Source organism: Tenrec ecaudatus, chromosome X, assembly GCF_050624435.1.
Source record: "Tenrec ecaudatus isolate mTenEca1 chromosome X, mTenEca1.hap1, whole genome shotgun sequence".
In the NCBI taxonomy this organism is placed as follows: Eukaryota; Metazoa; Chordata; class Mammalia; order Afrosoricida; family Tenrecidae; genus Tenrec; species Tenrec ecaudatus.
The window spans coordinates 118,038,289-118,053,676 of record NC_134548.1 but is presented as its reverse complement, the minus strand read 5'-3'; the positions used below and the strand labels follow the sequence as shown (position 1 = coordinate 118,053,676).

At 40.5% G+C, this 15,388-nt stretch overlaps 1 non-coding gene and 1 pseudogene across 1 annotated transcript; one reads left to right on the top strand and one right to left on the bottom strand.

Annotated features, from left to right (window-relative positions):
• Window positions 1-545: 545 nt before the first annotated feature.
• On the bottom strand, window positions 546-7,563 carry LOC142433676 (60 kDa heat shock protein, mitochondrial pseudogene; annotated as a pseudogene).
• Window positions 7,564-10,711: 3,148 nt separating this feature from the next.
• LOC142435418 (small nucleolar RNA SNORA7) lies at window positions 10,712-10,849 on the top strand. The gene has a single exon (XR_012781477.1). It is a non-coding gene; the product is annotated as a small nucleolar RNA SNORA7 (small nucleolar RNA).
• Window positions 10,850-15,388: the final 4,539 nt, after the last annotated feature.

Sequence of the window (15,388 nt, the reverse complement as noted above, 5' to 3'; positions counted from 1 at the left end):
GGTGGCACTAAGTTTGGTCATTGTTATTTGACTTTAAACAAGTTTCTATTAGGGAAAGGTTGTCACATAATTGGATATTTCTCTACTTTGTACACAATTATTCATAGTACACAGAAAGGCTGCTTAACTTCTCTTCTAATGATGGCAAGCACTAAGATCATGGTTTTAACAGAAGAGTAGTAAATGCCTCATTTATTTTGATTGAAAGCAGACATTGGTAATGGCTCTTGCACCCAGTATCAGGAAATGTACAAATGTCTTTATTCAAAAGTACAAAATAAATGGGCATGGAAAGTGACAGCAGTAAGCCATTATAGAATGTCAACAGAAACCAGAAACTGATGGTTACAGTGATTTTTCTCAAAACATCTGCCAGTCTTTTCTTCCCTCATTTTCTTCTCTTGAACAGACTTCTCTGAAGTTCTTGTTGAGGAACACTGCCTGGAGCTTCCTGTCACAGGTCATCAAGAGATGGCAAATCCCTATTCTAAGGAGAACGTGCCACTCCCCTTGCCTCCTATGCCCCCACCCATCTGACCTTCTCTTTAGGAATTTCTTTTAGGGCCCTTCTCTTTAGGAATTTCTGTGACTACAACTTCTGCTGTGATCAACAGAGAGGTTAGTGTAGCAGCATCCAACAAAGAAGTTCTTACAGCCTTGGTTGCATCAACGATTCCTTTTTAAAAAAACCATTGTTATATAATCATCATTTGTCATTTTGAGAGGCTTAAGCATGAGGGGGCGGAGTTTAGCCAGCCATTCAGGTCATAGCCAATTAGGCCTCTGTGTGGGCATGGTCTTCTCCTGAGGACTCTGGGAACGCCTGTATTTCCTCCTTGGAGGCAGAAGACACACTCTTTCTGTGCCCATTCCCTGCAAGGGATTCTTGTTGACAAGCCACATGGAAAGACTGATGGCAGTCGGAGCCTTGGAGCTGGAGAAGCCACGTGGAGCCCCCTGCCAGTGCTGAGATGCCTCTACTGCCACTGGATCCACAAGACTTTTCAACCACTGGCCTGTGATCTCCTGCATTTGGCATCATTGCATGTGTTTTGTGAGTCTGAAGAGGACTTCATGGATTGGTGTTGGACATATGGGCTAATACTGGAATTATGGGCTTGATCTGGACTGGGCTGGGATGTTTTCTCAATATGCAATTGCACTTGTATATAAAGCTCTTTCTAATACACATATGAGTGTCTATAAATTTGTTCCTCTAGTCTACCCAGACTAACATACATAGTCTCAAAATCTCCAGCTATAGTATCATAACCAGTTTCGGAGGAATGCTGCATAATTTTCTCAACTATCGGTAATCCTTCAACAGTCTTAGCAATGGTAATTGCAGGGATTTTGAGTGTTCTTTTAATAATCTTGATACCAGGGTTTTGATCTTCATTTCCTGGAATTCATGAGTCCAAGGCCAGAATGCACCAAGCAGAGCACAGCTAACTCCAAGAACAGTGCCTTCTTCAGCAGCAGCTCGTGTTGCATTAAGGGCATCAGTAATTATTCCTTTTCATTCACTTCCACATCACTTGTACCACCAACTTTTATCACAGCTATTTCATCTGAAAGTTTTGCCAGACGCTCATTTGGTTTTTCTTTTTCATAGTCACTAGTTGTGACATCTGACTGCGCAATGATTTCTGGAATATACTTTTCAATTCGAGCCTTATCACCTTTTCTTTTCAAGAGCATGGCATCATCTTTGGCCACAATGATCTCTCCCACTTTTCCTAAACCATGAGGCTGAACGTCTTCAAGATTCTAGGTTAATCCCTCTTCTCCAAATACTGCACCACCACCAGCAATTGCCAAGCCATTAAGCTGATTCTTTCTATTATCATCAAAACCTGGAGCTTTGACTGCTATGCCCTGAGGACCAACTTTCAGCCTATTCAAAACCAGGTGGCTAGAGCTTCTCCATCAACATCTTCAGCAATTATGACCAAAATCTTACAGTGAACATTGGCAATTTCAAGAGCAGGTACAATGAACTAGACACTATAAATATTCTTTTCACTTAATAGAACATAGGCATCCTGGAATTCACATTTTTGACCTCTGGCTGTGTTAATAAAATGTGGAGCAATAGAATCTCAGTCAAACATCATGACTTCAATAATTTGTAATTCATCATTCAAAGTTTTCTCATCCTTTACAGTGATGACACCCTTTCTTCCAAACTTTGTCATTGCATCAAAAAGGATAGCACCAATTTCTCTGTCTCCATTTGCAGAAATTGTAGCAACCTGAGCAATGTCTTCAGATGTTGTCACAGGCTTAGGTTGCTTTTTCTTCTTGTTTTTTTTAATCCATACACATGAGTGTATTTACTATTCACATTCATGTTTTTTAACTAATCATATTATTGGGGGCGTTTACAACTCTTATTACAATCCATGCATTAATTGTATCAAGCACATTTGTACATATATTGTCATCATCATTTTAAAAACCTGTTCTTTCTACTTGAGCCCTTGGTATCAGCTCCTCTTGTTTCCCTCCATCCCTCCCCCACCCACTCAACCTTTTGATACCTTGATGAATTATAAATTATTATTTTCATGTCTCACACCGTCTGTTGTCTCCCTTCACCCATGTTTCTGTTGTTCATCTCCCTGGGGATGGGGGGTGGGCCTAAACTGCTTCTTTTTTTTCTTCTTCTTTTTTTTTAAAACATTTTATTAGGGGCTCATACAACTCTTATCACAATCCATACATATACATACATCAATTGTATAAAGCACATCCACACATTCCCTGCCCCAATCATTCTCAAAGCATTTGCTCTCCACTTAAGCCCTTTGCATCGGGTCCTCTTTTTTTTCCCCTCCCTCCCTGCTCCCCCCTCCCTCATGTGCCCTTGGTAATTTATACATTGTTATTTTGTCATATCTTGCCCTATCCGGAGTCTCCCTTCCCCGCCTTCTCTACCGTCCATCTCCCAGGGAGGAGGTCACATGTGGATCCTTGTGATCAGTTCCCCATTTCCAACTCACTCACCCTCCACTCTCCCAGCATCGCCCCTCACACCCTTGGGTCCTGAAGGTATCATCCACCCTGGATTCCCTGTGCCTCCAGCCCCCATATGCACCAGTGTACAAGCTCTGCCCTATCCAGTCCTGCAAGGTAGAATTCGGATCATGGTAGTTGGGGGGAGGAAGTATCCAGGACCTGGGGGAAAGCTGTGTTCTTCATCGGAACTACCTCGCACCCTGACTGACCCATCTCCTCTCCTATGAGGGGATCTTCAGTGGCCGACACTTGAGCCTTGGGTCTCCACTCTGCTCTTCCCCCTTCATTCAGTATGGTGTATATATATATATATATATATATATATATATATATATATATATATATATATATATATATATATATATATATATATATATATATATATATATATATATATATATATATATATATTCCTGATGTTGCAAAATGCTGCTCAAAAGTGTCTTCATGTTCCTTCTGGGGCTACTTTTGTTGTTTTTTTAATGGGTTGACTAAAATATTGAAACCACACCTCCTTCAAAACCACTCCTTGGCATATAAGTGCCATCCTGGACAGAGAGAGCAAGCCCGGGGCTATTGGAAGAATATAGTCCAAGATCCCTGTCTGAAGTGGTAGAAGCCTCAGAGAGCAGATGCACCAGAGACTGTGGCACAGAGGCTCAGAGGAACAACACGTAGACTAAAGGGTGCTTTCTCCTTATCTGGCCTGAGATTATGGGATTGGGAGATAGAATGTCAGAGCGGCTACAAAGGCAGAAGCCAAGGGACCATGTGGCCAAGGCTGAAGTCCAGAGAGAGACTTGGATGCTGGATGAGTAGTGATTTTTCCCTGGACCAATAACGGGATCCTTACTATTTATTTATCTTGGCTTGTGACAAAATATTGTCCCCCAACCCTCAAAATAAAAACCCTTAATTGTATTCTCTGTGAGTTCTGTGTGACCAATGCAATGGATTATCAAACCCAACACAGATGTAGCGTAACATGGGAGGGATTGTTGGTGTCGGAATAGGTGGAGAAGGGGACTGTGGCGGTATGTCTGATCCCTGTCCTATCACCATAGGGAAACCACAGGTCAGATATGCCTGAAATAGTGCCTACTGAAATAGTGGTGCTAATTACATGGCTGTAAACATTTGTTCAAAGTAATTTAACTGTACAATTAAAATCAGTCAATTTTATATTGAAATTATACTTCAATTAATCTGATTGAAAGAGGAGTACATGAGTGTGTATGTGTGAATGTATAATTCCATCTTTCACCATCCCAGACATCACCCATTTCTTATTTCTGTTGTCACATCTTAATTGGCCTCTCTCCTTATACCCTTGCCTCTTAATTATAATTCCAACACAATGGTCAACATAAATCAAAATACACCAATGACATAACATTTCTCTCAGAACAAAAATAAAATTTTTACAAATGACTTAGAAGGTCAACCCTGTTTTCATACTTTCCCTACCTTCTTATCCCATCCCTTTCTCCTCTTCCCTTTCCACCTTCTTCAGGCACATTGGCCTCCACAAACACTTCAGGAACATTTCTGCCTCAGCCTCCCACCTATGTAATGGTTATTCCTTTTGAGTAGAAGAGTCGTCCCTCAGATATGTACATGCCTTACTCTCTGATGTCCTTGAGGTTTTTAACCAATTATTTATTTCTCATTGGGTCATGGTATATCCCACCTGAATTTCAAGAACACTAATGACAGAAACCCTGATGGTATAGTGGCTATGCATTGGGCTCTTATCCACAAGGTCAGCAGTTCAAAGAACCAGCCGCTCCTTGGGAGAAATATGAGGAGCTTTTTCCTGAGTAAAGAGGTACAGTCTCTGAAACTCACAGGAGGCCATTCTGTCTTGTCCTATAGGGTTGCTGTGAGTCGGCATTGACTCAAGGGCAGTGAGGTTGATTTTTTTTTATTGACAGAAGACCCGATGAGCTGTGGGATGACATCAAAAACATCATCTGTGAAGGAGCAAAAAGTAATTAAAAAGAGAAGAAAGAAAGAAAAAAATCCAAGTGGATTTCAGAGACTCAGAAATTTGCTTTTGATTGTAGAGGAATGATAAAGTAAGAGAGTTAAAGAGAAAATTTCAAAGGGCGGCTCAAGAAAACAACTAAAATATTATAATGGAACATGCAAAGTCATGCTCCACATATTTTAAACAGAAAGAACTGAAGCCAAATGCAAGCCTCGGTGTGGTAGTTATATCACTTCTTGTCAACTGAAAGTGTAGGGGTAAGTCTAGCCGGTCAATCATCAGGTAGCCTGTTGGTGCCTCCTTGTGGGTGTGTCCTCATAAGGAAGGCCCTGGGAATCTCCCCCTCGTCCTCTGAGTTCACCTTCCTCCTGGTGAGTCAGCCAAGCTGAGCCCTGTGAGGCGTGTGATGCACCCACCGCCATTGAATCTACCAGATTTTGCACCCACCGGCTTGTGTTCTTCCTGCATCACTGCATGTGGCTGTGTAAGTCTAAAGTGGGACTTATGGACTAATCAGACTTATGGACTTTAGCTGAACTGGGCTGGGATGTTTTCTTCATGTATAATTACTTATTTTTTATTGTTCATTTTATTGGGGGCTCTTACAAATCTTACGACAATCCATCATTCAATTGTACTAAGCATACTTCTTCATATGTTGCCATCAGCATTTCCAAAACAGTTCCTTTCTATTGAGCCCTTGGTATCAGCTCCTCTTTTTTCCCCTTATAATTAATTCTTGATACAAATCTCTTTGCTATACATATATGAGTATCTCTGGATTTGTTTCCCTAGTCAACTCAGCCTAACACACTCGAGTTGTAATATTAAAATATTCTATTGCATTGGGTCAATCTGCTACACAAGACTTCTGTAAAGTGTTGAAAGGCAAAAATGTTACTTTGGTGACTACAGTGCACCTGACCCAAGCCATGGTATTTTCAATCACCTCATATGCATGTGAAAATGGGACATGGAATAAGGAAGACAGAAGAAGAGTTGATACATTTGAATTATGGTGTTTGTGAATAATTGAATACATCATGGATTTCCAGAAGTACAGCTGGAATGCTCCTTAAAAAAAAGGATGTTGAGTGGAGGGTGAGGACCTGATGCAAAGGACTTAAGTGGAGAGCAAGTGCTTTGAAAATGATGAGGGCAAAGAATGTACGGATGTGCTTTATACAATTGATGTATGTATATGTATGGATTGTGATAACAGTTGTATGAGCCCCTAATAAAATGTAAAAAAAAAGAAAATGATTAGGGAAAAGAATGTACAGATGTGCTTTATACAATTGATGTATGTATACGTATGGATTGTGATGAGTTGTATGAGCCCCTAATAAAATGTTTAAAAAAAATAGAACCAAAAAGAAAAAAAAACAAGGATGTTGAGACTCCATCTTCTGGACTTTGGACATGCTATCAGTAGATACCATTTCCTTGAAAAGAATATCGTAAAACAGGAAGACTTTCAATGAGATGGTTTGGCACCGGGGCTGTAATGATGAGCTCAAACGTAACATTGAGAGGATGACACAGGATCGAGCAGTGGTTCATAGTTGTACATAGAGTCACCGTGGGTTGGAACCAACTTGATTCCAACAACAACAAGGACAAGGACGACAACTCCTACCCTGGTTATATGTCTTGGATTGCACTCCCCCCACCAGAAATCTTGATCTGCTCCCCCTGCTCCTTTCTTTCCTAGCACATAAATATTTCTTTCAGACTCTATCATTTACTTGTTTATTCATCATGTTTATTGTCTGAAACCTCTAAATTGAATGCAAGCTGCCTAAGGGCAAGTATCTTTCCTCTTCAATTCCTGAGGAATGTCCTGGTACCACTAGTCATCCCATAAATATGAATTGACTGAGTAAATTTTGGCTCTTGTTTTTCTTCTTGAAATTATATTTTCTCTTGAAATTCTGTTTCTCTCATACCTCCTGAATCAACAGCATGACTCTGGCTTATAGACTCTAACCACTCTCTCTTTTTCTTATCGCTTGGGTTGCCACTTTCCAATCCACTTTTCAGATTCTTGCTTCTAGCCATTGCGCATAAGTGCACACAAGTGAGTAATTCCCGGCATCTGTCCTTAGACCTTTTTCTCTTTTCACTTTACATATTCTTTATTCATACCCTTGGATTCAACTTGTACGTAAATCATAAATCTCAAAATAATATCTCTATCCCATATGCCAAGGCACCCTGGTGGTATAGTGGATTATGCCTTGGGGCCTGCTAACCACAAGGTCAGCTGTTTGAAACTATGAGCAGCTCCTGGGGAGAAAGAGGAGGCTTTCTAACCCCTTTAATATTTATAATCTTGAAAACTCACAGGAGTCATTCTACTCTGTCCTATAGGGTCACTATGGGTTGGAATCATGTTGATGGCAGTGAGTTTGGTTTATTTTATTTTTTAACCCTTCCATGACTTCTTGACAGTTATTTTATATCAACTTGAAATCTCTATTAATATGTCTGAAACTGAACTCATTTCCCCCCACATTTACCACATCAGTCATCCTCTTGTGTTCTATCATTGTACCATCACTCAAGTCAGAAATCTACGTGCCATCTTCACTTTCCCCTCATTTTCTTTACTTCTACCATTGCCGCATTTACCAAGCTCTGTTGAGTGATTCTACTAATTATCTCAGACACTCCTCTTCAGCATGACAATTAGGGGCTGTGGTAGTTACTTAATCTGGTGTCAGTTTGAGAGAATTACGAGTGACAGGGTGGAGTCTGGCCTGTCAATCAAGTTATAACCAATGAAGCCTCTGTGTGGGCATGGCCTTCCACTGAGAATTCTGTGAACTCTTGTATTTTCCTCCTTGGAAAACACAGTGTAGTCTCTACACTGACTCCCTGGAGAAATGCTCTACTGACAAGACACGTGGCATCACCCTGATAGACCCCATGCCCTCGAAACTAGAGGAGTCACGCAGAAACCCTTTCCAGCACTGAGATGCTTACAATGCCACTGGATCCACAAGACTTTGCACCCACTGGTCTGTGATCTTCTTGCACTCATCATCGTTGCATGTGTTTCATGAGTCTCAAGAGGACTTTATAGATTGTTATTGGACATATGGGCTAATAGCAGAATTATAAACTTGATCGGGACTGGGCTGGGAGGTTTGCTTAATGTACTATTACTCTTTATATAAAACTCTTTCTTAGACACATATGCCTGTTTATGAATTTGTTTCCCTAGTCTACCCAGACTAACATAGTGGGAAATGTTGCAATAATCCAGGAAATATATGATGAAGACAGGAAAGATGTGAACTCTCAGTTTCCAAATTTGACACCCCTCTAATTCATATTGTGGCTAGTGTGTTTGCTCTATAAATATGACTAAGGCATGCCCCTTCTTAAGTTTTTTCTATGGACTTACTAGCATCATCAAAATGGGCCGCTGGGATCTTCACATCTTCCAGCCTCCTGAATAGAAAATATGACCCCTGTTTACAGGATCCACTCATGGACTCCATCATATCAAGAAATAAAAATGGATGATCCTGGCACAGCACGGCCACCACTCACCTGTACGTTGTACTGTGGTGGCTTGCCTGTGCCTGTGCCTGTGAAACTGCTGAAGCTATTTCCAGTTCTCAGAGTATCACTTGTGATGCACAGGTGTCCATGGAGCTTCCAGAGTAAGAACAAATTAGGAAGAAGGAATAGGTGGCCTACTTCTTTCTGATTGATGAGTCACTTGAAAACATTATGAATAGCAGTAGAATATTGTCTGATTAGCCCCTCAAGCTGAAGGCAGGCAGGACATGATTGAGGAAGATTGATCCCCTCAAAGAGACCTTCATTTGATGATGAGATGTGATTCAAAATGAGAATAAAGAGATGCAAATGTCCATTATCATTGAAATTTGGAATGCACAGAAGATGAATGAGGAAAATTGAAATTGTTAAGACTTTGGAAAGTTTTCAAGAATGAAAGGCAACAGAGGTAAATATTGCTATATACACTATCCTACAATAGTGGTGATCCCCAAGTAAGTGTTTGGATAGACACACAGGGAAAACAGGTGTGGGAGGGAGAGTGGGAGAAGTTCAATGAATATACATATAAACCATATATGGACATTTGTTGCCAATATGTCTATGAATGTGGAGGGGCATACAGGGAGCAAAGTTATGAAAAATTCTTAGACATATCCAAATTCCTTGAGGAAATGAGTTGCTGGGTCTGGGAGGGCAGGATAATAGTCTGGAGTGTGAGAGATGGCATAACATTTCACAAAGACTAATCTCATCTGACTTGGGTGATTGGTTACCAGAGTCTTGAAACAGATCCACAATAAACACTCATAAAATTAGCAATCAAGAAATGAAAGGACGTATTGCAGTGGCCAAATCTGCACAAGATCTCTCTAAAGTGTTAAGGAGCAGAGATGTAACACTGAGGACCTAAGCCATGGTATTTTTAATTGTATAAAATACATGTAGAAGCTGGACAAGGAATTAGACCCCAGAAATATTGATTTGTTTGAATTATGCTCTTGGGAAAGAATATATAAAGTACCGTGGACTGTGGCGGGGTGGGAGGAGGTGGACCAAATGTGTCGTGGAGGAAGTACAGCCAGAATGCTTTTGCAAGTCAGCATAGTGAGACTGAGTCTCATGCACTCAGAGCATGTCATCAGGAGAGACCAGATCCTGGTAAAGGACATCATGCGTGGTAAGTAGAGGGTCGGCAAAAAAGAAGACTCTTGATGAAATCAGTTGATACAATGGCTGCAACAATGGGCTCAAACATAGAAATAATTGTGAGGATGGCGCTGGAGTGAGCAGTGTTTATTTTTTGTCCATGGGGTTGCTATGCCAATGCACTACCTTGTTTCCTTTTTTGCCTAATGCTTCCAAGAGATCGTCCTTAAAAGTGGCCTAGAACACTGTTTGGTAAATAAGTACTTATGGTGCTTTTTTGTTTTGTTTAAAAAAGTGCTATGTTCATGGATCCAAAGACTCAATATTACTAAGATGACAATATTTACAAAATTGGTCTACAGATTCAATCTCTCTCAAAAACCCTGTTGAATTTTTTTTCAGAAATTGATCTCTACATTCTTAGAGAAATGCAAGGTTCCCAGATGTTATAGATTGAATAGTGTCCCTCCAAAATATGTGCTGAAATTCTAATCCCTGGTGGCGGAGAGGATTATGCCTTTAACTGCAAGATCTACTGTTAGAACCCATCAGTGACTCCTCAGGAAGAAGCTGCGGCTTTCTAGTCTTGTTCAGAGGACCAGTTTCGGGGCTCCCATTTTCCTTCCGTTAGTACTGCCAAAGACACTGCGTTGACACAGTTAACTTCCCAATTAAAATTTGTCTTTAACTTGATGGAGTGTAGGTCAAGAAATAAAGTTTGTACTTTTTTATTCTCATCTCATTTTCCCAAGATTATTTTGAAGTGTCCCCTTGTACAGATGTATGCACACTAATGAATTTCAAAACTTTCATAATAAAAGATCCATTTTCAATTCCCTTTTTAAAAAATAATTATCTTGGGGGCTCATACAGCTCTTATCACAATCCATACATACATCCTTAATTCCATTTTTTCATGAACTTTTATAATCCCTTTCATATATATAAATAATGGGAGTACATGGTCCTATTCTTCTTTTTTTAACCAATAAATAACATGTCAAGAACTGAGCATGTGACCTCCCAGGATCGCATCTGGAGACTAGCTAGTATTCGGCCAGCTTCGGAGACTGGAGGGAAAACAAGCCTGTCAGAGACCCATTCTATTCCCAGTTTGCTCAGTAGCTGGTGAGTGGAAGATACTCTGCGACAGTGTTAAAAAAAGAAGAAGAAGAACTGAGCATGCACCTTACAATAGTATGTTCAGTATACTAAAAACAATAGTGATATGATTATTCTTGGCCCTTCTGCTGTCTCACAAACCCAAGAGCAGTTCTACTCTTTCCTATAGGGTCGCTGTGAATTATAATTGACTCAATGGCAGTGAGTTTGGAGTTTGCTTTATACCTATGGATGCAATCTAATCTAATGTAATGCAATCTATGCAACATACTCAATCAGTGGAGATCACACCAGTTTATGTTTTAACCTAAGCTTAACAACTTCTGAACTTTATAAAAACATCATAGATACACATGCAAATCAGGGAAGACAAAAGGTCATGTGAGGATTGCCTACAAATCAAGGAACCAAGGAACATTTAAGGCTACTAGCTACAAAGGAATTGCCATGCCTGAAATCCTAATTTTGACTTTCAGCTTCTAGAACTGAGATAAAATAAGTTTCTGTTCTTTAAAGTTACTTGTGCTATTTCTATTGAGATCAGAATAACCAAAGCAATTTTGAAAAACAGTAACAGAGTTGGAGGATTCACATCTCCCCATTTCAAAATTACTACAAAAGTGTTGTACTGAAGAAAGTAGTTTGCCTAAGAATAGTTTTACTGATCAATGGGATAGAATTGAGAATATGTAAATAAACCCATACACTTTTGGCCAACCGGTTTCCAACAAAAATGCCAAGATAATTCCACGGGGACAAAATGTCTTTTCAACAAGTGGGGCTGAGACAACTGAATATCTACATACAAAAAGGATTAATTTGGACTCTCCATAATAAAATGTTTTTGAAATAACTGAAAATGGAACAAAGATTTAAATGTATGAGCTAAAACTAAAAAACTCCTAGCAGAACACATGAGCATCAAGCTTTGTGACATTGGATTGGGTCTGGTTTCTTAAGTATGATATCAAAACCACAAGACATGAAAGATGGGTAAATTGAGCTTCATCAGGATTACAAATGCTGGTGCTTTGAAGGGCATCATTAAGAATGGGAAAAGAGGTCTCCTCTGGCAAGATAGCACATTATGTGGATGCGCTACATAGGTCCTCTGCAAAAAGATGCGAAAGAATCTATATAAGTGATCATCCTGGAAACGTGACCTTCACAGTTAATGACCAACAGGTGGGTTGGATGTTGACTGGGTGAGAGAAGAAGCAGAATGTGAGAAGTCAGAAAGGAAACCAAACCAAACCAAATTCACTGCCATTGAGTCAATTCCAACTCATATCGACCTTATAGTATAATGTAGACCTGCCTCTATGGGTTTCTGAGACTGTCTTTCTCTCTCTCTTTCCCTCTCTCTCTCCACTGCAAAAGACACGACTTATTACTTTGTTATAATCAGGCAAGAGAATCTGTTGTTAGGAACATGGCAAGTGTGAAATCTGTTTATGTTGAGTGCTCAGGCAATTCCCAGAGGGAAACTTAGTTCTGAGGAGGCTCCCCAGTGAGCTTGGACACATGGAGCTGAGGCGCTGCCCTGCTCCAGGAAGCTGGGGACCTGCCTGAGCACCAGATGGTTGTTATTTGTTTCCCACTCTGGACTAGACGGGAGCATGTACACAGGTATAGGCAAGAGATAAGGCTCACGACACATGGAACCCAGCAACAGGAATGGGAATAGTGATACCACAAAGGTAGGGAGAGGTGGGGAGGAAGGGGGGACCAATCACAATTAATGGCACATAACCACATGGCCAGGGTGAAGAACAGAAACCAGAGGGGAAGGGAGACAGTGGTCAGTGTAAATTAATAATACAAAAATAATAACAATAATAATATATAATTTATCAAGGGGCCATGAAGGTGGTGGGATGGGGGAGGGGGAAAAGAGGAGCTGATCCCAAGAACTCAATAGAAAGTAAATGTATAGAAAAGAACGATTGCAATGTATGTACTAATATGTCTGATACAATTGATGCATGGATTGTAACAAGAATTGTAAGAGCCCCCAATAAAATGCTCCTTAAAAAATAGAAGTATATACAGAGAGAAGCCAACCTTGGCTTCCTGGGAATCTCTAGGCTCCCACCGACCAGACGTGGATGTGCACAGCGTGGTAAGGAGAGGGCACACGACTGTAACTCATCATGGGGCTATAAAGCCCCATCTTTCTTCTGAAAAGTGGATGGTGGTTTTGAGCTGCAGACCTTGAGGTCAGCAAGCCCAATACATAACTCTACCCCACCAAAGAGGGTGAATTGTCAGCCAGCCTGATGCAGCATGGATAAAATTCTGGTGACCAGGAGAGTGGCTAGGATCCACTATCACTCATCAAAGGACTGGTTGCATATGCCCACTGCCCCCACCCTGCACCCCAGACCCCTTCTGCAATGTCTGAGATCAGAACTAAGTCTATAAATGGCCTGCCACGGGCCACCCTGAGGACATGGGACAAAAAGAAGTCCTTCCATCACCACCTAACTTGTCCCCAGCTGTCCTTAGGACTTGACGGCTTACCTTTCTGGGAGAAAAGCTGACCTCACCCATCATTTGAGTCTGCATGGACTATTTCCAAATGAGATTCTAGATAAAATCTAGGCCGGCTAAAAGTCCTCTAAGACTTCCTTTCCAAACCCTCCCTTCTCTCCCCAGCAGTGCCCCCACTCCTCATTAGTTATCCCACGAACACTCTGGCTAGTGACAAGACACACGGACTGCCCCAGCCCTCCATCGCTTTAGCCTCTTTGGGTCTTGCACCTACCCAAGTTTTCTCCTGTTCTTGCTTTCTTTTCCTTTCGATGATTTTTATCTTTCTATTCTCTCTCTTTCCTAATTGATTTTTCTTCCGCTTCTTTTACCTCTCCTTCTTCTTTCTCTTTTTTCCCTCTTATTCTTATGTTTTTATTATCTACTCCCTCACCTCCCCCATGCAACTTCCCCCTTTTACTTTTGCTTATAAAGGAGCCCTTGCAGCAAAGTAGGTTACATGTTGGGCTGCTAACAACAAAGTCAGCAGTTTGAAACCACCAGCCACTCAAGGGAGAAACATGAAACTTTCTACCCCTTGAAAGAGTTGCAGCCTCAGAAATTCACAGCGTTTCCTGCTTAGGTCAGTAGCAACCAACAACCAACTAAGGTTCAACCATTGGTCTCTGCCTGTCCAGAGGAAAGAAGAATGATGAACATAGAAACACATATGTAAACAAGTTGTCCAATGGACTAAGGGATGAGACAAACATCAGTCTCCACAACCCTGAGACCAGAAGAACTAGGTGGTGCCCAGCTACCACTACCACATATTCTTAAAGGGATCACATTAGAACAGTTGTTCTCAACCTTCCTAATGCTGCGGCCCTTTAATACAATTCCTCATGTTGTGGTGACACCTCCTCAACCATAAAATTATTTTAGTTGCTACTTCATAACTAAATTTGCTACTGTTATGAATCGGGCGACCCCTGTGAAAGAGTTGAGAACCGCTATATTAGAAGGTCCTGACTAGAGTGGGAGAAAATGTGTAACAAAGTCAAATAAAAGAGACTAGGCTTCCTTGTGGGATAGAGACAGATGGGAACTCGCTGCCTTACCCCACCTCCTGCCCCGCCCCTGACTATGACGCTTAGTCATCCTTTAGGTCTGGAATTTAACCCAAGAAAGTAGCATTTTCCCAATAAACACCACTGAGAAGGAGAAATGGAAACAGGAAACACAGGGGAAAAGTGGAATACATGGTGGTACATGGAAGGTATTGCAATGAGTGAGTTGACATAAAATGTGTATGAATTGTTGAATATAAGATGAATGTTAGCCTTTCCCTAATTCATAGCAATAAAATGTTTTTAAATAGTGAAATGACATCTCACAGAAAAGGAGAAACTATTTGCAAATCATATACCCAATAAACGATTTATATCTAGACTATGTTACAATAATTCCTTCAGTTCATAAATAGAAAACAAATAACCCAATTTGAAATGGGTGAACAATCACGTATAAATATTTCTTCCAAAGAATGCATAAATGGCCAGTAAGCACTTGAAAAAAATCATCATCATTATTTTTCCTCAGGGAAAGGCAAATAAGACCCATAATACAATATCACCGCACACTCCCTAAAATGGGACAACAAGTATTTGGTGAGATTCAAGTGTAGCTAAATTGAAATCCTCAGTAATTATCGTTGGTGGGAATGCTAAATGGTGGAGCCATTTTAGAAAATGGCAATTCCTCAAACAGTTAAACATAGAGGTACGATGTGATTCAGCAATTCTACTCCTAGGTCTGTATTCAGGAGAATTGAAAATGTAGCTCCACAGGAAGATGTGTATTCCAATCTTCATAATAGCAAAATAAAGACATTCTGATGAAGAAAATCCTAGTGGATTGATATCACACATGCTGCAAAAGAAATACCATTATTTATTTATTTTCTATTTTAAAGAAATATTATAGATCTTCAGGCTAAACCTATGGTGAGACCAGAAAAAAAAATCGTGAAACTGTAGGAATGAAGAAAGAGCTGGAGATGGTCAATATTTCAGTAGTTATTGTAAGACAATTTTTCTC